This window comes from Condylura cristata, unplaced genomic scaffold (genome assembly GCF_000260355.1).
Source record: "Condylura cristata isolate star-nosed mole 26May11 unplaced genomic scaffold, ConCri1.0 scaffold00001, whole genome shotgun sequence".
Taxonomy (NCBI): Eukaryota; Metazoa; Chordata; class Mammalia; order Eulipotyphla; family Talpidae; genus Condylura; species Condylura cristata.
Genome location: NW_004567102.1, coordinates 19577607 through 19601184, shown reverse-complemented (window position 1 = coordinate 19601184; position 23578 = coordinate 19577607). Strand labels below are relative to the sequence as shown.

Below are 23578 nucleotides of genomic sequence, written 5' to 3'. Positions count from 1 at the left end.
GAGATATGAGGCAGGAGTGGGTCAGTGGCAGAGCACACACTGGTTTTGAGTGCATCGGTGTTAAACAACTTTTTGGTTGTTTTGTGGTAAATGAATTAAAAGGGGTAGAGTACAAGGAATACTTTTATTTTCATGAAACAGTGGCTTTATTCTAGAAGTTCCCTTTAATTCCCAAATCTTTAAAGATAACTTCTTATCTTTCTGAAAGTGAACTCCCGGCTAGTTTTCCATCAGCTGTTACCTTATATCAAAAGCAAATCCATCAGCTGTTGGACTAACCAGAGTGCCCGAAACTAGCTCCCAAAAAGGGCCAGAGGATCATTCTCACAGGTGAAGGAAGGCTTCCTAAGCACTGCAGGGGTGCAGTACAAGTCCTTGCCTCCTTTAATTCTTACCCTTTCAGCCTTATTTTCCTGCTGGCCGGAATTAAGTCCCGCCATTTCACCTCTCCCAGTCGTGCATTTTCTTCTTAGCAGGATTTGAACGGAGCCAGTTTCCACTAGCAACTCGCATTTTGAAATCCAGATCCAAAACCCACCCTCCGCTCCTCGCTCGGGGAAGGGGGCGGGTGGGGAGCGCGGACCTTATCTCTCGGGCTCCGCCTCCAGGGGCTGAGAGCGAGTGGCGGCGCTGCGGCGCTCTGCACTTCTGCAGGGCGGCCGGACTCTGGGTGTCGGGCAGCAAACCGCTTCAGCCAGTTTTTGTCCAGGTTGAGGCTTGTCATTTGCAGGGACATCCCCCTTATCACTGGGGAATCATTCAGCGGGCTCTAACGGCAAACCAAACTCTGGACGCTTCTCCAGGTAAGGTGACAGCGCTTTCTTCTTTCTCTCTCCCAGAATGACAAACGGGGGACTTCGGGACTTTGGCATTTTGGGTGACCTGAGCGTGTAGTTTCTCCCGGCGTAGAGGCAGTTGGTGACCCCCCTGAGATTAACTCCATTCCTAGACTCAAATCTGGATTGTCAGGGCTTTTCTTGCCAACTCAGTGTTAATGGGTGTTGAGGGGTCTCTGGGCACTGGTCCTATGAGAATCAATAGTGAATAGTGATCTGTTCTTCTAGGCTCATCATTGTCTATCTTTATCTTCTTGAAAGGGTCTGCGGCATTCATATAAGCCTTGCTGGGGCGTGTGAACCCTTGTCCAGTACCCTGCACTTCCCCCCACCTTGGGCGGTGCGAAGACCAGATCTTCCTTAAGTTGCTACACAGCTAAAACACTACAGAACTTTACAAAATTCATTGTTTGAGCAGCACCCCAGGCTAATTAAATCAGAATCTCTAGAATGGGACCTTGGGTATCTTCATTAAAAAACAACAACAACAAAAAACAATTACAATTAAAACCTGTTCACAGGTGATTTCCAAGTGCAGTAGTTTGACAACCAGCTAGTTGGAGCAGTGTTTCCTAAATGTAATCTCTGGTCAGCAGCATTCTCCTGGGAATTTTTATAAATGCCATGTTTAGGGCTGGGGTTTTCACCATATACCTACTACCCTGGATTCTGAAACTCTGGGACCTGATTGGGGCCATCTGTGTTTTAATGAGCCCTCCAGGTGATCTCAAGTTGGAGAACTCTTGGGCTGGGATCAGTGAAGGTGAGAAGGGCAAACACCTGCTAATTACCCTCCACAAGTGGAGGAGAAAACCATTTTCTAGAAAATTTTAGGTAATCATCAGTACGGTTTTACTAACTTCAGAAACATACTATGGACTTAGCTATCATCTTGAGCAATTTCTATATAGCATAACATATGTACTTGTTTTAGAAAAGATTAGGGATTTTTTAAAGTTGAAATGTAGTCAAAGAAGAAATGTATGAGTTTTTTGCTATAATAACAAAAATCTTTGTTCCCCAATGAGATGATCCCAGATTGTTCTTGTTATCAGTGCAAATTATAGAACTCATGCAATATTTTATTATTTTAAGCAATAGAAGATTTAAGGGATTCATACCAATTCTCAAGAGTGAAATAAAACTCAGTATTACTGATCTCTGGATGCTCTGAGGTGGTTTCCTTTTTTCTTTTACAGAGATCTGAGATTTCCAAACTTTGGCTAAAAATATTCCAGCTGTTTCTAAGTCATTAGCACAGAAATAGAAGAACTTTGCAAATGGGCTTAAGTGGATTAAAAAATTTGACTTTGGATAAAAAAGTTAGACTAGGCATGACTCAGTCTAGCACATGTGTGCTGTGGTGCATGCAGAGTTCACTGTATATACCAAGACTTTCTGTACAGGGAATTGTTTGTTTTCCAAGCTGTTTTTGTTATGCCAACTCATGATTGAGGGGTATAGACTTCTTAAGGACAGATATTAAGCTCATGTTAAGAGAACTGGGGGAAATAGGAATGGTAAAGAGATTTGGTCTGAGGCAAATCTTAGTTCAGAGCCTGCTTCTCTGAGAGAGTTGTATGACTTCTCTGAGACTCTCTGTCATCTGTAAAATGGAGACTGTAGTAGTAACAGTGCTTATTCCTTCACATTGTTGTCAGAGTTAAGTGAAATAAAGCCACTGAAGTGTCTAGCATATTTGTTAGCATAAAATATAGACGTGTGTACACACATCAACTTGTAGATAAACCTTGTAGATAGCATGCTAAAATTTACTACCTATATGCCAGATATACCTTGAGAATTTAGCGTTTCCTTTTTATCAGAATGTGAATATATAGACATCTTCAAATTATTTTCATAATTTATTGCATTATTATATGTAAAATTGTCTAGAAAAAAATTAAAGTGAATTAGCTTTGGACAGACAGCCTAGCTTTTACTTTATCCCTCTATATAATAAAGGATTTCATCATCTGGTAGACCTTATACTTTGTTAGCATTCATATTTTAATACCCTTACAATATGGCTCTCCAGAACATCATCCTTGCAAAAGAAAATTCAAATGGTAAGAAAGCACTTCAAAGTGACATAATAGGGCCTCCAAAGTGACATAATGTGACCCATTTTAAAGCTGTTAGTGTTTCTTAGGTTCTGAAGAGAGAGAATAAAATAAAAAATTATTCAGTTATATCAGGGTTTGTTCAGTACTGTGAATGCAGAGTGAGCACAAGGAAGAACAGGCCTACATTGGTTAAGAAAAAAAAAATAGTAGTGAGGTGATTTGAGTCATTTTCCTCCTTAACTGCAATAATTTCAAGCCACATATACAAAAAGTGATTTCTTTCACATTATTTGATTGAAGCTGATCTGGATGATCCTTTTAAGACCAAATAGTCCTAAGTGAGAAAGTATTTGTGGAATTAATTCCAAAAGGATGCCAGATGATTTAATTACTTTGAAATTATTCTTGAGTCTCCTTTAATTTCAGTGATAAATAGTGTTAGATGTCTAACTTGGAGTGCTTTTTTATGATTCTTAGTGCATTTTTAAATGCAAGAGTTTATACCATATTACCAATCTTATGTGACATCTGGAAAACTAAACACTAAGTTTCAGCATATAAGCATTTTAGGAACTCCTTCATTCAGGAAATCAGATCTTCATTTGCATACTTTTGAAATTACAATCTAATACTATTAAGTTGAATGTAATCCGAATGTTAATAGATTGAATATAATTACAATTTAATACAAGTGGGGTTTTCTGTTTGGCTCACTGTTTGAAATGAGGAGTAGCTGTGGGAATGAAAGGGAAGATCAGGGACACAACTCTTGATGGGAAAAGCAAAGGCATGTGGAAGCACATTCAAGTGCTCAGTAATCAAATGATGTGTTCTGGGTAATTTAACAGAAGAGCAAGAGAGGATGTCCCAATGCACAGTGACAAGATGTGGTAGCATTGCTAGCGGAGAGTGACCAATTAGGAATGATCAATATTGTAATGGCCCATGACTTCTTAATTTTCCACTTAGTGGCATAAAGCTTGCAGCAGAGATAATCATAAAGAATTTAGCTTCATTATGCTTCATTATACTATACATTATACAAGTGATTTGCATCACTTGACTCTTAGAAAGATTTTGGTGAAAGTTACCTGGCATTCATTTAGGTTCACATTTATTCACAAACTATTAAAGCTAGTAACTATTAAAGGTAAGCTTGAAACTGTTAGGAGTGAAATCCTAAGAGTTTTGGTTCACTGGAAATGCACACATATTTGTATTTTGTATTTAACATCTCTGGATTCTACTTATCAGTATAAAATAATACATTTTCAGTATGATTCATTATAATTCTTAAAAGAAATGCAGATGAAATGTATTTCTGACAGATGTTCTGTTAGTCTCACTCAAAGAGAATTAGTCATGGAGGCCTAGATCACCAATTTTCTCCATCTCAAAACTCTGAATCAAGACTCTGCTACTAAGTAGTTATTTAAAATCCTTTATGCTTCTATTTCCTCATAATAAAAAGAGTAATAGAAACTAATCAGCAGGCTTGTTGTAAAGAATAATGACTTTACATTTACAAAGTTACTTAGTGGTGCCCACTCATAGTAAGTGCTTAAGAATTTTGTATTATTTTACCTTACCATTACTGAATGATGTAAGCTAAGTTTTTTTTTTTTTCTGTTTTCACCTTTGAATATTGGATCTTAGAGAAAATAATAATTTAGGTTGTGTGAATTTAACAACACGGTTTCTGGTTTAGCTGGTAGAAGCATTTGTTTCAAAAAAAATACTTCAAATGTTTCAGAAAATAATACAGCATTTTAAACATGTCTGAAAGTTCTCAGATAATGTTGTTATTGGCCAGGGATCACACTTAGAGAATGACTACGTTAACCCACTGGTTTCCAGGTGACTGCACATTAGAGTCACCTGAAAATAGTTTTTGTAGAATAGTGATTTAAAAAATTAGTTTAAATCATGCAAAGAAGTTAAAATAATCATGCCCTTTATAAAAAGAGACACTATAACATGTGTACACATTAGCTGCAATGAAGGAACAGAGACTTGGAGACCTCATTCTTAGCTATGGGTTTATGAATAGTTAGGTATTGGTAATAGATTTATTATTTTTTAAAATATTTATTTGTTTATGCATACAGACCTGGGGTATAGGCCAGAGGTGCAGGGTTGGTTAGAGGATTCCCCAGAGACAGAGTGGGAAACAGAACAGGCTGACTAATGAAGTACACTGCTGAGGGGAGCAGTGGGCGGGTCAGGAGAGGTCTGTCACGCCACATGGGTCACCTCCAGAGCTGGGGATCAAACTCATGCTGGAGTGGCTTTAGCTTCTTCTTGCTGTGCTTTAACCCTGCACCACCAGGGAGGGCCAGTGACAGGTTTTTTTTTTTTTATTCATATAAGAACGTGGGTAGAGGCCACAGGTGTGGGAGGGAAGTAAGAGGATTCATCAGAGACAGAGTGGGGAGCAGAACAGGCCAATTGACTGAAATACACAACTGAGGAGAGCAGCTGATGAGACGGGAGAGGTCTGCTGTGCCATTTGGGTCACCTCCCTGGCTGGAAGTCAAACTCATGCTGCAGTGGCTGTACATAGATTCATAGTGTTGGGTTTAACCTCTTCTGCCACCAGGAAGACCCAGACTTCCTGTGTTCTAATCATACAAATTTAACTACCTTGCCTTCTGAAAAATCAGATAATGAAACAGAAACATATAACTCAAGTTATAGAGTGCTCTTAGAATTCTATAGCTCTGTTGGTTATACTTATCCCAGTTTGATTTTTTGGTCAAAATATTTCCTTCTTGAAAAACCACTGAAAACATGTTTGTGATGCCAAGAAGATCTATAGCTTTCACTTGTGAAAAGGATGGTCTTTTCCATTAGGATTGTTTCTCCCAAGGATTTAATTTAGTTTTTTCTCTTTATAGTTTCTTGGACATTTTTGATATTTACTAATGAAAATCTCAGAAATATCTGAAAATTTCAGGAAATGTTGACAATTTTCTTAAGTCCAAGTTTGGTGACCTTCTGGGAATCCTGCCAGTTTTGATTCAGTGTTTAGTTTTTGTTTTGACTTGTCTTGTTTTGATTTAGGTTAATTTAGCAGTGATTGCACTGTTTTGTTACCCATTAACTGTTTTTTACAGTTACTGGTGTCAAGAAGAAAAGATTATAGACCAAGAAAATTTCCTTTTTAAATTCAAGGTAAAAAGAAGTTCTAGTGATGTTTGAACCTTATAGGCAGTTTCTTCTTCTAAAAATATTCTTTAGAAATACAGTCTTTTAATTTTATTCTTATACATTGGGGTAAATAAAAACAATACTTAGAAACGTTTATGTAACTTTTAAGTTCATAGGTGATGTAATGATTGAAACAACTGGATATTTACTTTAAAAAATTCTAAAGTTTGTTCATTATGTATTTACTTTATTATGAAGAGAGTTTAACTTTACTTCATAGGCTATGTCTAGGCATGTGTTTTTCACTAGATCCCAGAATCAGATAGAATGTTAAAGATAAGAAAGGAAGGAACGTTCTTTGTAAGTGTTCAGCCATTCACCAAAAAGTAACTAAATGCTACCAAGTGCTTTGCTATCCTCAGGGACTGAGAAGATTCTAAATTTCAGCTTAGTAAGACTCTTCACAGTCAATTGGAGGTTTTCTTTTTTTAAGTGGAAAAATAACATTTTGTAAATATCTTCAACTGAAAAATTGTACAAGGCAAGAATAATTTTGATGTGAATTAGAAGAAAACAAGCATAGCTTGATGTGTTGATCACTTTCTTCTTAAATAATTTTTGATTACCATTTGACATAACATTGATACTATGTACCAGTCTTGAGAGAGGTCAGATATGCTGGAGGTTATAATCTTGGCAAGAAGTGAAAGGTTATCTCAGAGAGAGGCGGATGGAAAGGGCAAACACCCACTGTCCTAAGAACACAGGCTTCTTGGCACGGTGCCTTGCCATCTCCTCACTTTTCCTTCACATTTCTCTACCTGTTCAAATCACTTGTTAGCCAACATTTCAGAACTAGTGTTTGAAATGAAATCAGAGATCCTGCTTAGAGCCCTAAGGAATGAGGAGGGAGCAGGAATAAGAAGAAAAGGGATTCTGAGGTCAGGGAAGTGGAGGCACATGGAAGCTGATCCAGAATCCTGTGTCTTTACTTAAAGCAAGCATACGAGTATGTAGTAAGAGCAAGAAGTTTCCTGCAATGGAGTTATCTATCGTTTCTATACATTTGAATAATTACAATTTATATATACATTGTAATATTTATGTCAAATACTCAATTGATAATTGCCATGAAAGCTAACAAGAGATGGGGAACTTGATTTCTTTCTGGAACTTTCCTTACATCAACTTACAGAAAACTCGGTAGCTTTGACAAGTCTTTCTTTTTGTTGGTGGTATGTTTTCCTTTCTACGTGGTTAAAAGTCTCACTTGAGATTGGCATGGATAACATAAAGAATTAGAGAAACTCTTCCCATTTTGTGGGAACAACAAGTGGACAATGTGGACAGAACTGGAGAGGATTATACTAGGTGAAATAAATGAGAAGGAGAAAGACAATTGTAGAATAGGATAGTGTCACTTCTAGGGAAATAAAACAAAGGACCTGATAAAACCAAACCAGTGACAAACCCTAGAGTTCTGATTGTAAAACAGAGGATTCTAGAGTGGAAGGGATTGGTGGATGGGGACAGTAGACTATGGTAGGAAACTATGAGTAGAAGGTGTGGTGTGGTTATGACACCTGAAGGGGATGGTCTTATACCTCTAAATCATATACAATGTTGTAAACCTATGTTACCACAATAAAAAAAAATAAGAAAAAGAAGTAAAATTTTGACTTGGGACATCTGCATATAGATTTTAAATCAGTATCCAATAACATTCTTTAGGATGTTAGTCTATGCAAAATGTAGAATTCTAAAATTTGTTAATATATCTCTTGAATGTTCAATGAAGATGACTATTACTGTGAACAAAAGACAATGAAGCAATATCTTTTTATTTCAAGAAGGTTATAAATTCCCTTCATGGTGTCTAAATGAATTTTTCTTTGTCTTCATGTAGGAACTATATTTTAAAGAGCTCATTGGTCTTCCAACACTTGAAATTATTTTCCTCTCACTCTGAATAATGGGTTTTGTGAGGGAAATCATGTTCATATGAGTAATCATATTTTTGAGCTCTACATTGCATGCTTTACAAAATGTTAACAGTTGTATTTGAGTGGTAGGCTGATAGATATTTTCTTTCCTGTTATTCTTTGTTTTCTCTATTTTCTAAAAAAATATACAGTTATTACTTTAATGCAAAAATGAATGCATCACTATATGCTTTGTAGATGGACACTTTGGAATTGTAATTTTGAATTCCTATATAAATGAGATATAATGATTTTGCTGTGCTATGTTTTGTACTTTATAAAGTTGTATATTGCTGGACATACTTTTTTATAGTAGGCCACTAATTACATATTAACACATAGTAAAATCTTGCTAAAATTATAGATGCATTTTTAAAAAGATTTATTTATTTATGCATACAGAACTGGGGTATAAGCCAGATGTGCAGGGCGGATTCACCAGAGACAGAGTGGGGAGCAGAACAGCAGATCAATGAAGTACACTGCTGAGGGGAGCAGCGGGTGGGTCAGGGGAGGTGTGCTGGGCTATGTAGATCACCTTCGGAGCCATGGATTGAAGTGGCTGTGGTTCACTTGCAGTGCTGCGTCCTAACCCGTTGCACCACCAGGTAGGGCTGATAGACAAATTTTGTTAAAGCAGAAACTCAGTTTATTACTCCTTGTGAATGACAAAGAATATTATGTATTCTGATATTAAATGATAATTGCTGAGAACTTGGATGTTGTGTTGTGGCCCTAATACTTGGCATCAAGTGACTTTGTGCATGTTGTTCAAATCTTTTAAACTTTCTTTTCCTATCTGTGAGAGTCATGGGACCTACTTCATATTGTGCTCAGAGAGTTTTAATTAAAAAAATTCACATCAACTATTCAGTATAATGTCTGGAATAGAAAAACTAAATGAGCACAAATTTGTTATAAGTACAATATTTCACTCAATTCTAAGCTTTTTCATGTGTATGACTTGGAGACCTATCTTTTGGAAATCTTTAGAGGAGCATTTTCTCATGCAACCTGGGCCATGGAGAAGATGCCAATCCAGATTTTAGACATTCACATTGTTCTGGGAATAAGAAATTGAAGACACAGCACAGGGGTGTCCCTGAAAATGGCAATTCAATTAGCAACAATAACAGGTTTTTGAGAGTAGCTGCTTGTGGCTTTAAGTCTTGGCTCTGGAGTCCAACAAAGTTGTCATCCTTTGCCATATGCCATGGTCCCAGAAAGTCACTGTGGTGTGGGGTGAGATTGAGGGTCTTCTCAGGTCTAATTTACAACTTCAGGCAGTTTGTCATGAGCTCTGGATTTAGTAACTGTAGAGAGCTCTGTGATTGGTGCCACTGATAGCTCATCTCATACCTTGGAAAATTAGAAGATAGCTTTTCTCTGGGCAGAAGGCAGCCCTGGGTTTCAGTATCCATTTGCCTCCATAGCCAGGTCTCTCTTCATGCAGCTGAAGCCTTGACTTTGGTGTATCTATCTGGGATCTGTGTTGCTTATCTATTGAGAAATTCCCTCCCCGCCTCTACTTTCTGTGGAGTAGTTAGATCCAAGGAATACAGCCATAAAAAACAAAAAAAAAATTGTCCATATTTTGGACCCTCAAGGATTCAAAATCTCTCTGCAAATTTCTCCCTGCTGGCACTGGCTATCAGGTTAGATATTGGGATTGGATGCCAACTTTAGTTCTGCTTATAGTTGAGAGCTTTCAGGAGAGGTGATTGTGGTTGTGTTAATTCCTCCCATCTTCTAGTCTAAAGGTTTATTATTAGGGGTCAGGTCTATATTTTCCCCCAGAAACACAGTGAGTTCTAAATACAGGTACATCAGTAAGTTTCTGTTAAGTATTTTGACTAAGCATGTGGTTTCTTAAGCCCCAAACCAAAACAAACAGAAAACCATGGTGAATTGAATTAAATTGACTGAGGCTTGACAGAAAGAAGCCATGAAAGCACTGCAAAAATCAAAACCAATTATTTATAGATTACAAACATTAGAACACTGTAAAAAGTGTGAATAATTTTAATTTGTTTCATTCTAAGTTAGTTAATTAAATAAATGTCTGGCCAGTGACCAATATAAGATAGCTACAGTTTGTACATCTGTATTTCCTTAACTGTGACTTTAAATATTTTTAATTCTTAATAGGGTACTTTCACATTGAGTATTTTTGTCCAGATCTATTATGTTATTAAATACTAAGTTTGAGTAACTATTCAATGAGTTTGTGCATCATCATCATCTTGGATATGGCTTCCAAGTTGAATTCCAGTCTCTCTTCTATTAACCTACTATGTTTTTGAGTTTGGGGTTTAAACAGCCTAAAAAATATGTAATTTCACATTTTCAAAATTGATTTGAACACTAATGACTTAAATTTAAAGATAGATGTGTGGATGCCTTTCACTTTATCCCTCTTGCATTTTATCTCCAAAAAATGGACATTAATCATAAAGTTACATGTCTTCTTTCTTTGATTAAGTATTTCCAATCCTTAGGCAAGGCCAATCGATTTTACTCAGGGGGTAGAATCCAAATGTAAATAAAGCTACATTTCCCCCCAAATTGAACCAGTAAGGAGAAAGAAAGATGGCATATTTACAAAAGTTGCTAGAATGGGTTTCAGTTTCTGTAACTATTACTTTCATTAGGGAGTTTGGAAGAAATTTGATCTCTGAGGGGGAAGAGAACACAAAATCACCTAAGGAAGTCATTGCTGTGCATTTTATCATTTCCACAAGAAGATTTTTGGTAAATATTAGGATATTTGAATATCTAATATGTGAATAAAAAAAAACAAAAAAATCTAAGTGATAAGTTAGCAAATTTAAATTTAGTGGCTACCAGGTACCTAGTAAAATTGAAGTTGGTTATCACTCCAGATTGTTGCTGAAAAAATTGGGAGATAGACTATTTCAAATACAATTTTTATGAAGAAAAATAGGATTGCAGTCGAGTTCCAAATTGTCTAATACTAAAAGTAGGTTCTGTGGAAAATATGGTCTATTTTTATCATGATTTGCCTCAGTTTGGGAAAGTGGTTTGGTTTAGAGACACACTAATCAAAATAAACCACAGTGCTGAAAAGTATCTTACAGTTAATTGTGAAATTTAGAGTATAAATTTTCTTTAGCCCATCAGTATTTGATAGCTTAATCTCTCCTTCTAGAATATTTAATCAATCTGCTATCCAAAGTCAGACACTCCAATGATGGGAAACTTTCAAATTTTTTTTTAAAGATTTATTTATTTATTCATACAGAACTGGGGTACAAGCCAGAGATGCGGAAGGTGAGAGGATTCACCAGGAACAGAGTGGGGAGCAGAACAGGCAGATCAACGAAAGTACACTGCTGAGGGGAGCAGCGTGCGGGTCAGGAGAGGTCTGCCACACCATGTGGTCACCTCCGGGCAGGTGGGGATCGAACTCATGTGGAAGTGGTTTCAGCTTCTTAGTGCAGCGCAGCTTAACCCGCTGCGCCACCAGGGAGGGCCGGGAAACTTTCAATTTTAAGGATACTTTCCTTCTGGAGTTTCTAGGCATTGAGTCCATTTTGTGCTCTGAAAGTGACATGCACAAACAAGACATGTAACAGTCTTGCCACAAGTGAAACATCATATTAAAAAATACATCTCCTTCTTCTTTTATGGTATTTTAAAAAAGATTTATTTATTTATGTATACAGAACTGGGGTACAGGCCAAAGGTACAGGAGCAGTGAGAGGCTTCATCCACTATGTGAGTCACCTCCAGGGCCCAGGGTGGTACTTGCACAGAAGTAGCTGTAGCTAGCTTGCAGTGCTGCTTCCTAACCTGTTGCGCCACCAAGGAGGATCAGATTGATTGATTGATTGATTGATTTCCCTCCCTCCCTCTCTCCCCAGTCTTCCCTGTACATAAAGAGTTTTGATTCTCTCTGACCCTTGGTTGCTGAATAGAAAGGTTCTAGCCCAAGTTTTTCTCTCTCTGTAGTCTAAGAGCAAACTCCTTGTTGGCAACCAATTCACACCAATGACTTCAGTTTATTTGACTCACATCTCTTGCTATTTAACCAATTGACTATTGAAAATTCTATTATCTGGGTTTTGGGCCCTGATACTTTATTTAGTATGTTTATTTTTACTTTGTCTTGTAACTAGCCCATTATTTATCCAGGTAAGATCTTTTAAAATTCAAGTCTTTTTCATGCAATCAGTTAGAAACATTTCTTGGATTCTTTTTTTCCTCCCCCATTTTGGTTGTTTCGTCTGGAAATTTGATTTGTAGTTCAGCATTGCCCTCACAAACTGGCAAATAAACAGCATTCAATAGGAAAAATGATAGAATGCTAAAACATATCACTAAATTCCTAGCAGGTTAGTGTCAGTTGCTACTCTCCAGTGGGGAGCAATTTAATTAATTTTACTCTTAATTTACATGGGTATCTTTTCATTTTTGAAATATGAGCATAGCATTCTGTTGTTAGCCTAGTATTTCTCTCAGAGAAGTACAGGTCATTTGATAAGAATTTTTTGGTGTTTAAAAAACACTGTGTAGTGGGGAACTTCCTGGTGGTGCAGCAGGTTAAAGCACATTGCTATGAAGCCACTTTAGCATGAGTTCGATCCTCACCAGCCCCGGAGGTGAACCACATGGCATGGCAGACCTCTCCTGACCCACCCGCTGCTCCCCTCAGCAGTGTACTTCGTTGATCTGCCTGTTCTGCTCCCCTGATGAGTCCTCTCACCGCCCCTGTGCCTCTGGCCTGCACCTCAGTTCTGTATGCATAAGTAAATATATTTTTTTTAAATTTGAAGAAAAATGGATACTTTGATAATATTAGTTCTTATGAAATGATTTTTTATCAATATGAAATATTCTTTTTTGTTCCTATTTGATATATTTTTTTTTGTCTTGAGTTATGTTTTACATGCCACACTTGTTTAGTTGTATTACCATCTTATGGTAAATTATTTTCTGTTTCTTTATTTTCAGTATTTGCTGTGTCTGAGTATTAGGTATGTTTCTTATAAGCAGCATATAGTTAGATTCTAAATGAGCAGACTTAACCCATTAGACATTATGATAGCATGCTTGAATTCTTTTTCTCTGTTTTACATTGATTTCTATTTTTACCTTGCTTTCTTATTCTTTATCTTCATTAACTTGTGTATTAAATTCCTTCAGCATGTTAGGGAAGATTTCCTCTATTTCTTTCAATAATTTCTCTCCTCCCTTCTGTCCTTTCCCCTTCATGAATGCCCATTGTCCTTATTTTTCCTTTCCTAATGTAATAGGATTAGCTTCTGAGTGCTTATTCATTTTTTTTCCTTTCACATTTCTTTTACTTGTTCTTCATTATAATTATTACCATTAATTTTTCTGTCTTTGTTTAGAATTAAATGTATTTATTTCCCTATCCGTTATACCTGAATATCATGTTCTTATTTATATAATGATAAATTGTTTCTAAAGATTAATTTTTTGAAGAATACATGTAAATTTATCTCCAACTTGGTACATAAATTTGTATACAGATGTGATTGTCATCTATCTGTGTATATGCTTAATGTATACAACATGTTAATTGTATACATTTATAGCTTGTAATATGATTATCACATATCAACTACTAAAAGCTCTATCATATCAAATAACTATCATTTATTCTTTTTTTTTTGTAGTGAGAGTATTTAAGAGCTAGTCTCATAGCAATTTTAAAGTTTATAACGCAGTATTATTGACTATAACCACTGTGCATATAAGTCCAGAAAGTATTCACCCTCTAGTTCTGTTAAAACATATGATCCAACCAATAAAGAGTTGGTACCTATTTGCTAGCATGATTTTTTTATTCTATCTACATCATGTATATCACCTTCCCTACCTTACCACAGCTCTTAGTTTCAAAAATTGTATTTAAGTTTTAAACTTTTATTAGTACTTTTCAGTAACAAATTTAGATTGCAGTTTATTCTAGAGGAATGGCTAAGGCAGGGTGACCTATTTCATTGACCTTTAAATATTTCTATCCCATGAGTTTTTATTTTATCTTATAGTAATTTTATTTTTGGAGAGTGAATAACGTTTTCAATGCTTTAATGTTCAGATGTTCAAAATAATCAAAAATTCATTTTTCTTTAGTTAGGTTTTAAACTAGTTCAAAATTCCAAGAATTTTGAAGATTTTGATCTGTTGTGACAGAAACTTTGTTGCCTCTTTGCTGTGGGAATGCGATGAGGGATATGGCAGTTGTGGAGCAGGTTTGCAAGGCAAGACTTGCTTGAGCAGAAGTTCTTGTGCCATTTGTTGATCACATACAGCGTAATAAAAGCTGATCATGCAACAATGGTATGAGGAATAGTGTCTGGAGGGTGGGATAGGAATGAGGGACAACATTTTACAAGGGAAACAGAAGGAGACACTGTGACCATCTGTCAAGAGACATTTACGTCAGCAAAGTATGTTATCACAGGCAGAGTTACCAGAAGACTGCCACGGAGATAGGTAATCAGGTCAAAAGCAGCCTGGGCGTCCCCAGGCCTGCCTTGCAATACTCCATAGATAGTCAAGGGATGCTCTGCTGTGATTTGTAGACAGCAAATAGGTTACAGTTGCCCATCAGTAGCCAGCTCACAGAAACCACATGTCCCCCATTTCTGTTTTATGGGTGGTAAGAAAGGATGAAGGGTGAAGAGTGACCTGGTAGACCAGGATGGCTTTTTGGTGAAACATGATTGGATACAGAGGCAGCACCACTGGCCTAGTTAGACAAGGAAAAAAATAGGGGGCATACAATTATTTGAACATAAGTTTGTAAAGAGAAGTCTGTCCACCACATATGTGGGTTAGCAAGTTTGGCAAATGAGAGAACATCACCAGTGGATTGTTAGGAAACCAATAGATTGTTGAATTTTATGGAGCAGATTTAGCAACTTGAACTGGATGTCACAGCAGAGTCCTCCAAAGGGTACTCCAAAGGAGAATCAAAGTCTTGTAAGAAACTATGTTGTTGGAAGGCAAGAAATACGAGGTAAGATTATGGGCAGTAATATAGTAGTGACACATAAGTGGTCAAAAACAATGTCATACTGCAGGAGAGAGCGAGTCCACAAGACTTGTTGGCATTTGCCAAACAAGAAGATTGCAATTGAATAAAAAGTTGTTGATCAATTCAGGCGTGAGCAAGGAGGTCCTTCTTCTGTGATGTTATACATAAATTGATGGCCATATGGAGAGACTTTGCCAGAGCTGTGGCAGTCATAGCTGCAGTAGTAGCCAGTGAGACTAGAAAGATATCAGGGAGGCCCCAAGCCTCCATATCCTCCTTTGATATAATTCCAAGGCATTAACAGTTGGAGCCAAGGGGGATCCACCCTCCTAAGGCCTGGAGGTTAACTGTTATTCAGGCATAAATCTTGTTTAATAAAGAATATAGACTTAGAAATATTGAGAATGGAGTGATCCGTGCATGAGGAAATAATAGTAACTGGTGGGAAAGTCAGGAACTGACCTTGAAGAACTGGAATTGAAGGAGTTAGGAAAAACAGACAATGGTGAGTGGTACAGATGTGTAAAAACTTAGGTGTGTCAGTAAAATTCAATAGAAACTTCCCTTCCTTAAACCATATGGAAGAATGTAAGGAAAGGATGGGAGAGCAGTTCTTTAGAACTTGGTTTTAAATGGAGAGCATATACTATTATCATGACAACATATCTTGATAGTAGAGTTGGCAAAACCTTTATTCCAAGAGGGTGCAGGAGTGCAAGTATTGATAAAAATAAGATAAAGTTCATTTCTACTTCTTCCATGCCAGGTTTTTTTTTTTTCCATAACCAATAAAACTGCACCCCAAATGTGAGAGGTGCAGTTATTAGCAAGGGGTGTTAAAGTGCCATAATTGGAGCCCCCAGTTTCCCAAAGGAAAGTGTCAACAAAATATTTTTTGTCTTGCCATGGACGCTTGAATAGGGAAATGGAGGGAGTATGTAGAAGATCATAGGTAAAGTGAGGACCATATTTTTCAAGACCAGTGGTTTGTACAAAAGTATGGATATTACCCATGATTCACCTGTGGGTTCATGGAACAATTCATTCATTTGCCATTGTATACAGAAAGGAACATAATATAAATTTGGGATCCAGGTTAGACATAGAGGATGTGAGGGCTATCTATGTATGGTCTAAGAAGCATTAAGGGGACAGGAAGGATATTGAGGAAGGGACACTGGCAGATTAAGTCCCCCTAAATGAACAGAAACATTTGTTGCACTAGGGTGCTAGGGATTGGCCCATCCAACTACCTGTTTGTTGATGCTTTGCTGCAGGAAAGTGATAAGGGACATGGCAGTCAGGGAGCAGGTTTGCAAGGCAAGACTGTTAATTAAGAGAAGTTCTTGTGCCATTTGTTGAAAGCATACAAGCTAGTAAAAGCTGATCATGCAACAATGGTATGAGGAATAGAATCCGGAGGGTGGGGTAGGAATGAGGGACACATTATTACAAGGGAAAGCGAAAATGACATGGTGACCATGTGTCGAGAGACATTTCATCAGCAAAGTATGATGTTATCACAGGCAGAGTTATCCCAAGACTGCCATGGAGATAGTCAGGTAGCCAGGTCAACAGCAACCTAGACATCCCTGGGCCTGCCTTGCAATTCGAGCTATACTCCAAAGGTAGTCAAGGTATGTGCTGCTTTTATTTGTAGATAGTAGATAGGTCGCAGTTGCCCATCAGTGGCCAGCTCACAGGAGCTCACATTGATCTGCCATCTTTTAGCTTCACTTTTGTGGCAGGAAGTGTTGAGAAAACCTAGTCTAAATATTGTAATTCTGAGGTGTGTTACGGTACTTGCTTTAGAAATGTCAGTTTTTTTGTGCTTTGTCTTAAATATCCTCACTTGACCCCTATGGAAACCCTTAGAATCCTTTGTTTTATCCTTTGAATTAATGTTTTCACCCATATCTGTCTAAAAGAGGCATCTTCATCCCATCCAAGCAATTTGGTAACTGTGAGGAACTTTCAAAGACTCAAATTTTTATTTTGCTCTGAAAACTTTTAACTTTTCTTCCATTGCTTTTCATGCTATTTTTCCTTCTGAAAAAAAAATTAAAAATGGTTTGCAAAATCTATATGCTTTTGTGCTAGAATAAAATACTTCAGCTCGTAGAATACTTCCACTTGATTTTCTTTCAAACTACTTCCCTCCTCAGCTGTATTCATTTAAGTTTTTAATTTTCAAAGCCTTTTTTGCCTTCTATTCATTAATATTTTCACATATACCTCTGAGATATTAATTACATTTAAACAAATCATCTTTTTACTGTTAACTCTTTTGATGGCTCTGCTAAATTAGTGATTTTGCTAAAGTTTGATTTTCCATCTTGATATTGGCTTTTATTGAATATTTGTTCATATTTTTGTGTTTGTAATTTCATGTTTACTATTACATCATGTCTTTTTTCCTGATAAGTATAACTTGTCCCTAATGATTGTGGAGTTTGATTATGTACTAGTATCACATCTTCTGGCAGTAAGTTTCTTTCTCTCCTTTGTTTTGCTGGTGGAATCTGCCTGCGACCTGCTGTGCCATCCAGTCTAAAAGCTTAGATTCCCATGGACACAGATAGAAAAGAGTTTGCTAAAGGACCATAGTTCTTCCTCATTTTTGCAAATGACTTGCTCAGTCTGCTACACATCTACCTCTGGGTCCTGGCCCTTCTGGTCTTGGACTCCTTTTGTTTCTAATTCATTGTAATATTTACATTGACATTTACATTCAATGTAATAATTACATTGTAATTCAATGTATTGTTGCTCTAACTTTCCCAGAAAGAGAGGGCCATGGAGTTGTGGAGGCATCATGTTCAGTGTTAATTTGACAGTATTTTAAGGCACCTGTAATTGTAGAAAGGAAAAAAAAAAGTCATTTGGTGCCTGTTTTATTATTCCTGCTTGAACATTTTGGACCAAGCAGTATGTGCACAACCATCATTATGACTTCGAGCCATTGGGTATTATGGCTCCAGGGATTCTGTTTGCAAGTTCTGAACAGCATTTGGATGATGTAGGAAAATAAAAGCATCTCCTCTTGGATAAAGTCTGCATATTGTAATTCTGAGATTGCATTTGGCACTTGCTAAAGAGATGTCAGTTTTCCAACATGAACAAAGGCCAGGACAGCTGTTTTTGCTTTAGACCATTCAATTTGAATGTCTCTATAAGAGAATGTTATCTACTAACTTTGGAGTGAACAATGAAGCACGATAGTTTGTCACCTCATGGAAGTTTTGTAAATAACAAATTTGTTAATAATAATACTATCTTGAGTTTAGACATTTTGGTCTTCTTTAGGGCTCCCTTCAGCAAAAATTTAATACTATTTAATGACAATGCCACCCCCTTGAATCCAGTCTTATTATTATGCTAGTCTCACTTAGCAGGGATTTAAAAATATATTTTCAGCATTGCATGCTGTTCTCATTTACAAAAGTGTGAAGTAAATTATTTACAAACTAGGATGTTTTCTAATTCTGTTTCATTTTTTTTTTTTAGGAAAGTCTTATTATTCATTTTGAAGTACAGTATTTTCAACTTCCAGGATGCCAGGCATACTTTTACTGAAGTAAAAGTATTCCAATGTCCAGTTGCACATCCCACCTCCACTTTTTAAGAATATCTATACTAATTTTCTCTCCCTATTCCAGTGGGCATACAGTAAAAATTAGACTGTTGCTGTTTTGTCTTTTGGGGAAAACAATGTAAAATAATTTTAGAAAACCTACATTAAGGAGTCAGTGATATTGCAAGCATTCATTTGGATTTGTGTGGTGTTTGTCATTTGTTTAAAAAGAGGAGAATTTTGAGGAATTGTTTTTGACTTGATAGTTTAGCAAGACCCTTTCTAGTGGCAAATGGGTTAAAGAGCAGCACTATGAAGCTGGCCACACCCGTTTTGGTAAGTTCTATCCCCTGCCAGGCAGATGACCCACATGGCGTAGTAGACTTCTGTCTGGCCCGTTGCTCCCCTCAGCAGTGTACTACAGTCAGTGTGCCTGTTCTGCTCCCCACTGAGTCTCTGCTGAATCTGCTCACCCCCAAACTCCCCCTCCCCCCCCACACCTCTGGTCTATACCCCCGTACTTGCATGCATAAAAAAAAATCTTAAAAAATAAGAGACTAGAACTATAGCCAGTTTGAAATGAAAGATATTCATCTCTTTACCCTCTGCTTTTATAAAGGAGATACTAACAGATTTTTCTTGTCCAGATTCCTGCAGTGTCTTTAAGACCTTGATGGGTCTGGGACACAAATGTTGTAGCTGCCAGTACAATCCTCTTTTCCACACACCTACATGAGTAAGGCCAGGAAGGAATGGAATATTGTGACTCATCACTTTTAAACTAGTTACTGTTACTTATTGAATAGAATGCTTCCTTAATTAACAAACACAGGATATTCTTCATTTTTTCCATATTAGTTTCCTTTTATACAGTAAAAAATTGCATACAAGTTTATTTTTGAGGTTGGTCATTTTATTTTCTGTTCTTTTAAATACAGTTAGTCATGTTTTATTTGGTTTACTTGAATGTCAGGATGGTAGATTGTATTAGGGACTCTTTTTGTCCCTCAGGAAACTTCTCTGGCATACCTAGTAAACAGCTGGGAAGCCAGCTGGGAGATAAGAGAATGTGTACATTTTATTATTCTTGACTATTTAAAAATATATTCCTTGTAGAAACAAAAAGCTGGCTTTTGACTGATAATAGTAAAAAGGGTAAAAAAAAATGTGCCGCTGTATTGGGGGGAGGGAGGATAGAATATATTGAAATTTGTTGAAATTCTTTCACTTAAATAACACTTACAAATGTTTTACATGATTGATAGAGAGTATGAATTAAGATAAATTCATTTTGCAATGAAAAATTTGAAAATAGTAAATATTTTCAATTTAAATAAATAAATTTCATTTTCTCAATTTAATAAACATAGGGTATGTATATTTCAAATTTCTATTTTTTTAGTTAAAGATAAAATAGAATATTAAAAATTGTTAATATTAAGCCTGTGACAAGGAGTTAACACCATTTTGCAGTTTTGAAATGCACATTCTTGACCTTGAGCATCAAAGTATAAATAGATCTAACATTGATGACAATGTTTTATAAATTAGTAGCAATGCAAAGTAAAAAAAGATTAATTGTCACATAGTTTGGTCAAGGAATTCATTTCAATAACTACAGGAATTCTAGGTATTTCCTACAAATCATTAAGAAGAGGTTTTACAATTAAGAAAAATCTTTTGAAGCTTGAAACTTATTATTTGAGGAAAAATGAAAAGTACTAAAATTGTTAATACTTAGTGAAAATATGTCACTTCTTGATATTACCTAGTTGATTTGTTGAGAGAGCATTATATTAAGGAACTAGTTTAACTTGGACTTAGTTCTTTGAAATTGATACCTTAGAAGAAGACCAGGCTTCCCCCAATCTTTCATGATGGTTATGGAATATTTAATCCCAACATGGAAATTACATTTTTATAGATTTGTCTCACCTGGGGCTTCCATAAAACAAGGTCTTTCAAATTTTTTAATACACTCCATCAGAAGAAACAAATTTAATATTGGGACACATTGTGTTTATTAGAAGTATATAAAATGTTATTTCATAGTAAGTGTCTATCATTTTCACATGTTTTATGTTCTGATATTTCCTCTGCTGTTCCATTCTACTGATTATGGTCCACTAAGTTGATTTTACAATCTATAGATGTCCGTAGTTTAGTGTTTGAGCAACACTGCCATAAAAATTCTTACACAGGTGTTTTTTGGTGTTTATGAATTTGTACTTACATACTTATAGCTAGTTGTTATTAGCTCTGTTTGTCAAATACATTTCAGATATATGGTAGATTTATACCTCTTGAACCCATGTTATTTCCCGCTAATAAAAAAAAAAATGTATTATGGGCCTTCTCTGGTGGCCAGCACGTTGGAGCTCCACACGGATAAACCAAGCCATGGCCGCTTCAGTGTGAGTGCAGTTCCCACCTAGGGAGGTTATCCACATGGTGCAACAGACCTCTCTTGTATCATCCACTGCTCTCCTCAGTGGAGCACTTGGTCGATCTGCCAGTTCTTCTCCCCACTCTGTATCTGGGGAATCCTCTTCATCCCTGCACCTCTTTCCTGTACCCTATTTCTGTAGGCATAAATAAAAAAAGTCTCTAGAAAAAAAAAGAGTTAAAAAATCTATTATGTGACATTTATACCTGTTTCTAGACTAGAACATTTAATTTCTGCTTTGAGACCCTCCAGGTTTTATTATTTTCTAAAGTTTTTTTTTAAGATTTTTTTATTCATGCATTCAAGAACTTGGGGTAAAGGCCAGAGGTGCAGGGGGCAAGAAAATTCACCTGAGAAAGAATGAGGAACGGAACTGGCACACCAACTGAAACACACTGCTGAAGGGAGCAGCAGGCGGTACAGGAGAGGTCTGCTGCACCATGTGGGTCAACTCCCTGGGCTGGGGATCAAACTTGTGCTGAATGGCTGTAAATAGATTCATAGTGCTACGACTTAACCCCCTGGTGCCACCAGGCAGACCCGGGCATCTTTTTTATTAGCTAATCAGTATTCCATTGTGTGTACTCCATATTTTTCTTTTTCCATTCATCTGCTGGTGAGCATTTAACTTGTTTGAGTCTTGGCTGTTGTGCATAATTTTAGTTTGAACTTAAGGATGCACAGAATTAGTGATTTCATATTCTTCAGATAAATTAGTGATTTCATATTTTTCAATAAATACCTAGAAGTAGGATAACTGACTCTCCAGACTTCTTTACCTCTGCTGTGACAAATATCCAGACTTCTCAGACTGAGTCCTAAAATGAGGAATGTGAAGCAGAGCCTCTAACAGGCCCACAGTGGATATATTGTATGAACAAAAAGTAAGCCTTATTATAAAGCACTGAAATTTTTGCATATTTGCTCCTTCCTCAGCATTGTCTTACCTCTCCTAATTGGTAGGGTATTATGATCTTGTGAGTTCTGGTGATAGGAAACAGTCTCCTTTTGAAATACTAACTTTGCCTAAAAGCACCAAGCTTAAAAATAAGCCTATTATTTCATGTTTTCAGATAATGTGTTTTTTTATAGAAAATTTGGCAAATGATGAAAAACATTAGATAAGCCTATAATGCTACTATCTAGAGGTAATAATTTTTGACATTTCTATGGCAAATATGCATTTTTACACAATTAGTTTTGACTTTTAGCTTTTCTTCTACTTGTATTGCTTAAGTCATTAAATGTTCGTGGAACACATGCATTTCATGCCTCTTGAGTGCTCCATCACCTCTTCCTGGCACATAGTGGGTCTGTATATTCAACTGCCATATAAGCAACTCATAAGTACATAATATGAAGCTTACTAGTTTCCAAAAAATTAAGAATTTGTTATTTCTTCATCTCAGTAAATAGAAGTGGTTTTACTTCTGAGATTTTTTCTGTCAGCAAAGGATATCACTATCTAAAATGCACAATGAAAAGCTGGGGTCAAGCTCAGTTGTCTCACACTGACAGATTTCATTTAATGTGGCTCGATTTTGCTCCTGACAACATCTCATTTGTATTGCTGTCACTTCCACCCTACATCAGGTCCTCATTGCTACTCAATGTACCATTTCTCCCTTTTGCCTCAATAGTGTTGTGAACCACATTATATCACTTCCTGCTTAAGTTCCCCCTGTGGAATCCTATCATGAACTTTACAAAGTCCATCCCTCTTCACTTAATTTTCAAGTTTACTTGGTTTTTTTCCTGAGTACCCTCCCTTGTCATTGTCAGTGGTTTCCTTCATTACCTGCAATTGGATCACAAATTCAGGAACCTCTTAAGGCTAATCAGAAACAACTCAGGCAGTGCAAAGAGGGCTGTGAAAGACCGAAGGAAAGGAAAAGACATGTCCCTCTTTTCCATAAGGAGAAGGCAGTTTTAATGAACAAATAAGCTTACTGAAGAGACTGTTTTGGTTAGTTATGAGTAAGTAGTTTCCAGTATCTGCTCACCAAATATTAAGTTTATATAAGCTTTAATTATATACACTGGGTTTGATCATGTACAATCTAGACTATTTCCATAATACATTTTACCTCAGTAATATATCCTTTGGTGGCGTTGTAACTTACTGTCATGAAGTGAGGAAGGTGGTGGTGGTGGTGGTGGTGGTGAGGAACCTGTGATTGATGGGGCCCAGCTGAGGGTCATTAGATAGTCATGTTTTCTTAATTGCCTTCTCTTAACACCTGGTATGTGCTACTGCATTTCATACAAATTCACAATTCATATGTTAAAGCCTAACCCTGTGTTGAGATAGGCCTATGAGAAGATAATTAAGGTTAAATGAGGTCGTTGGCTGGGTCTCTCATACAGTACATTAGTGTCCATGTAAGAAGTGACACCAGCAAACTTGCCTACTTCCTACTCATCTTCCCCCACCAAACTTGCCTACTTCCTACTCATCTTCCCCCACCAAACTTGCCTACTTCCTACTCATCTT

At 36.7% G+C, this 23578-nt stretch overlaps 1 protein-coding gene across 1 annotated transcript in view; it reads left to right on the top strand.

Moving 5' to 3' along the window:
- Window positions 1-704: 704 nt before the first annotated feature.
- Window positions 705-23578, top strand: part of COL21A1 (collagen, type XXI, alpha 1) — a 132378-nt gene continuing 109504 nt past the window's right edge. The window contains exon 1 of the mRNA XM_012729801.1: window positions 705-803. The gene's annotated coding sequence lies outside the window, so the exon portion shown is untranslated. The remainder of the gene's footprint in view (window positions 804-23578) is intronic.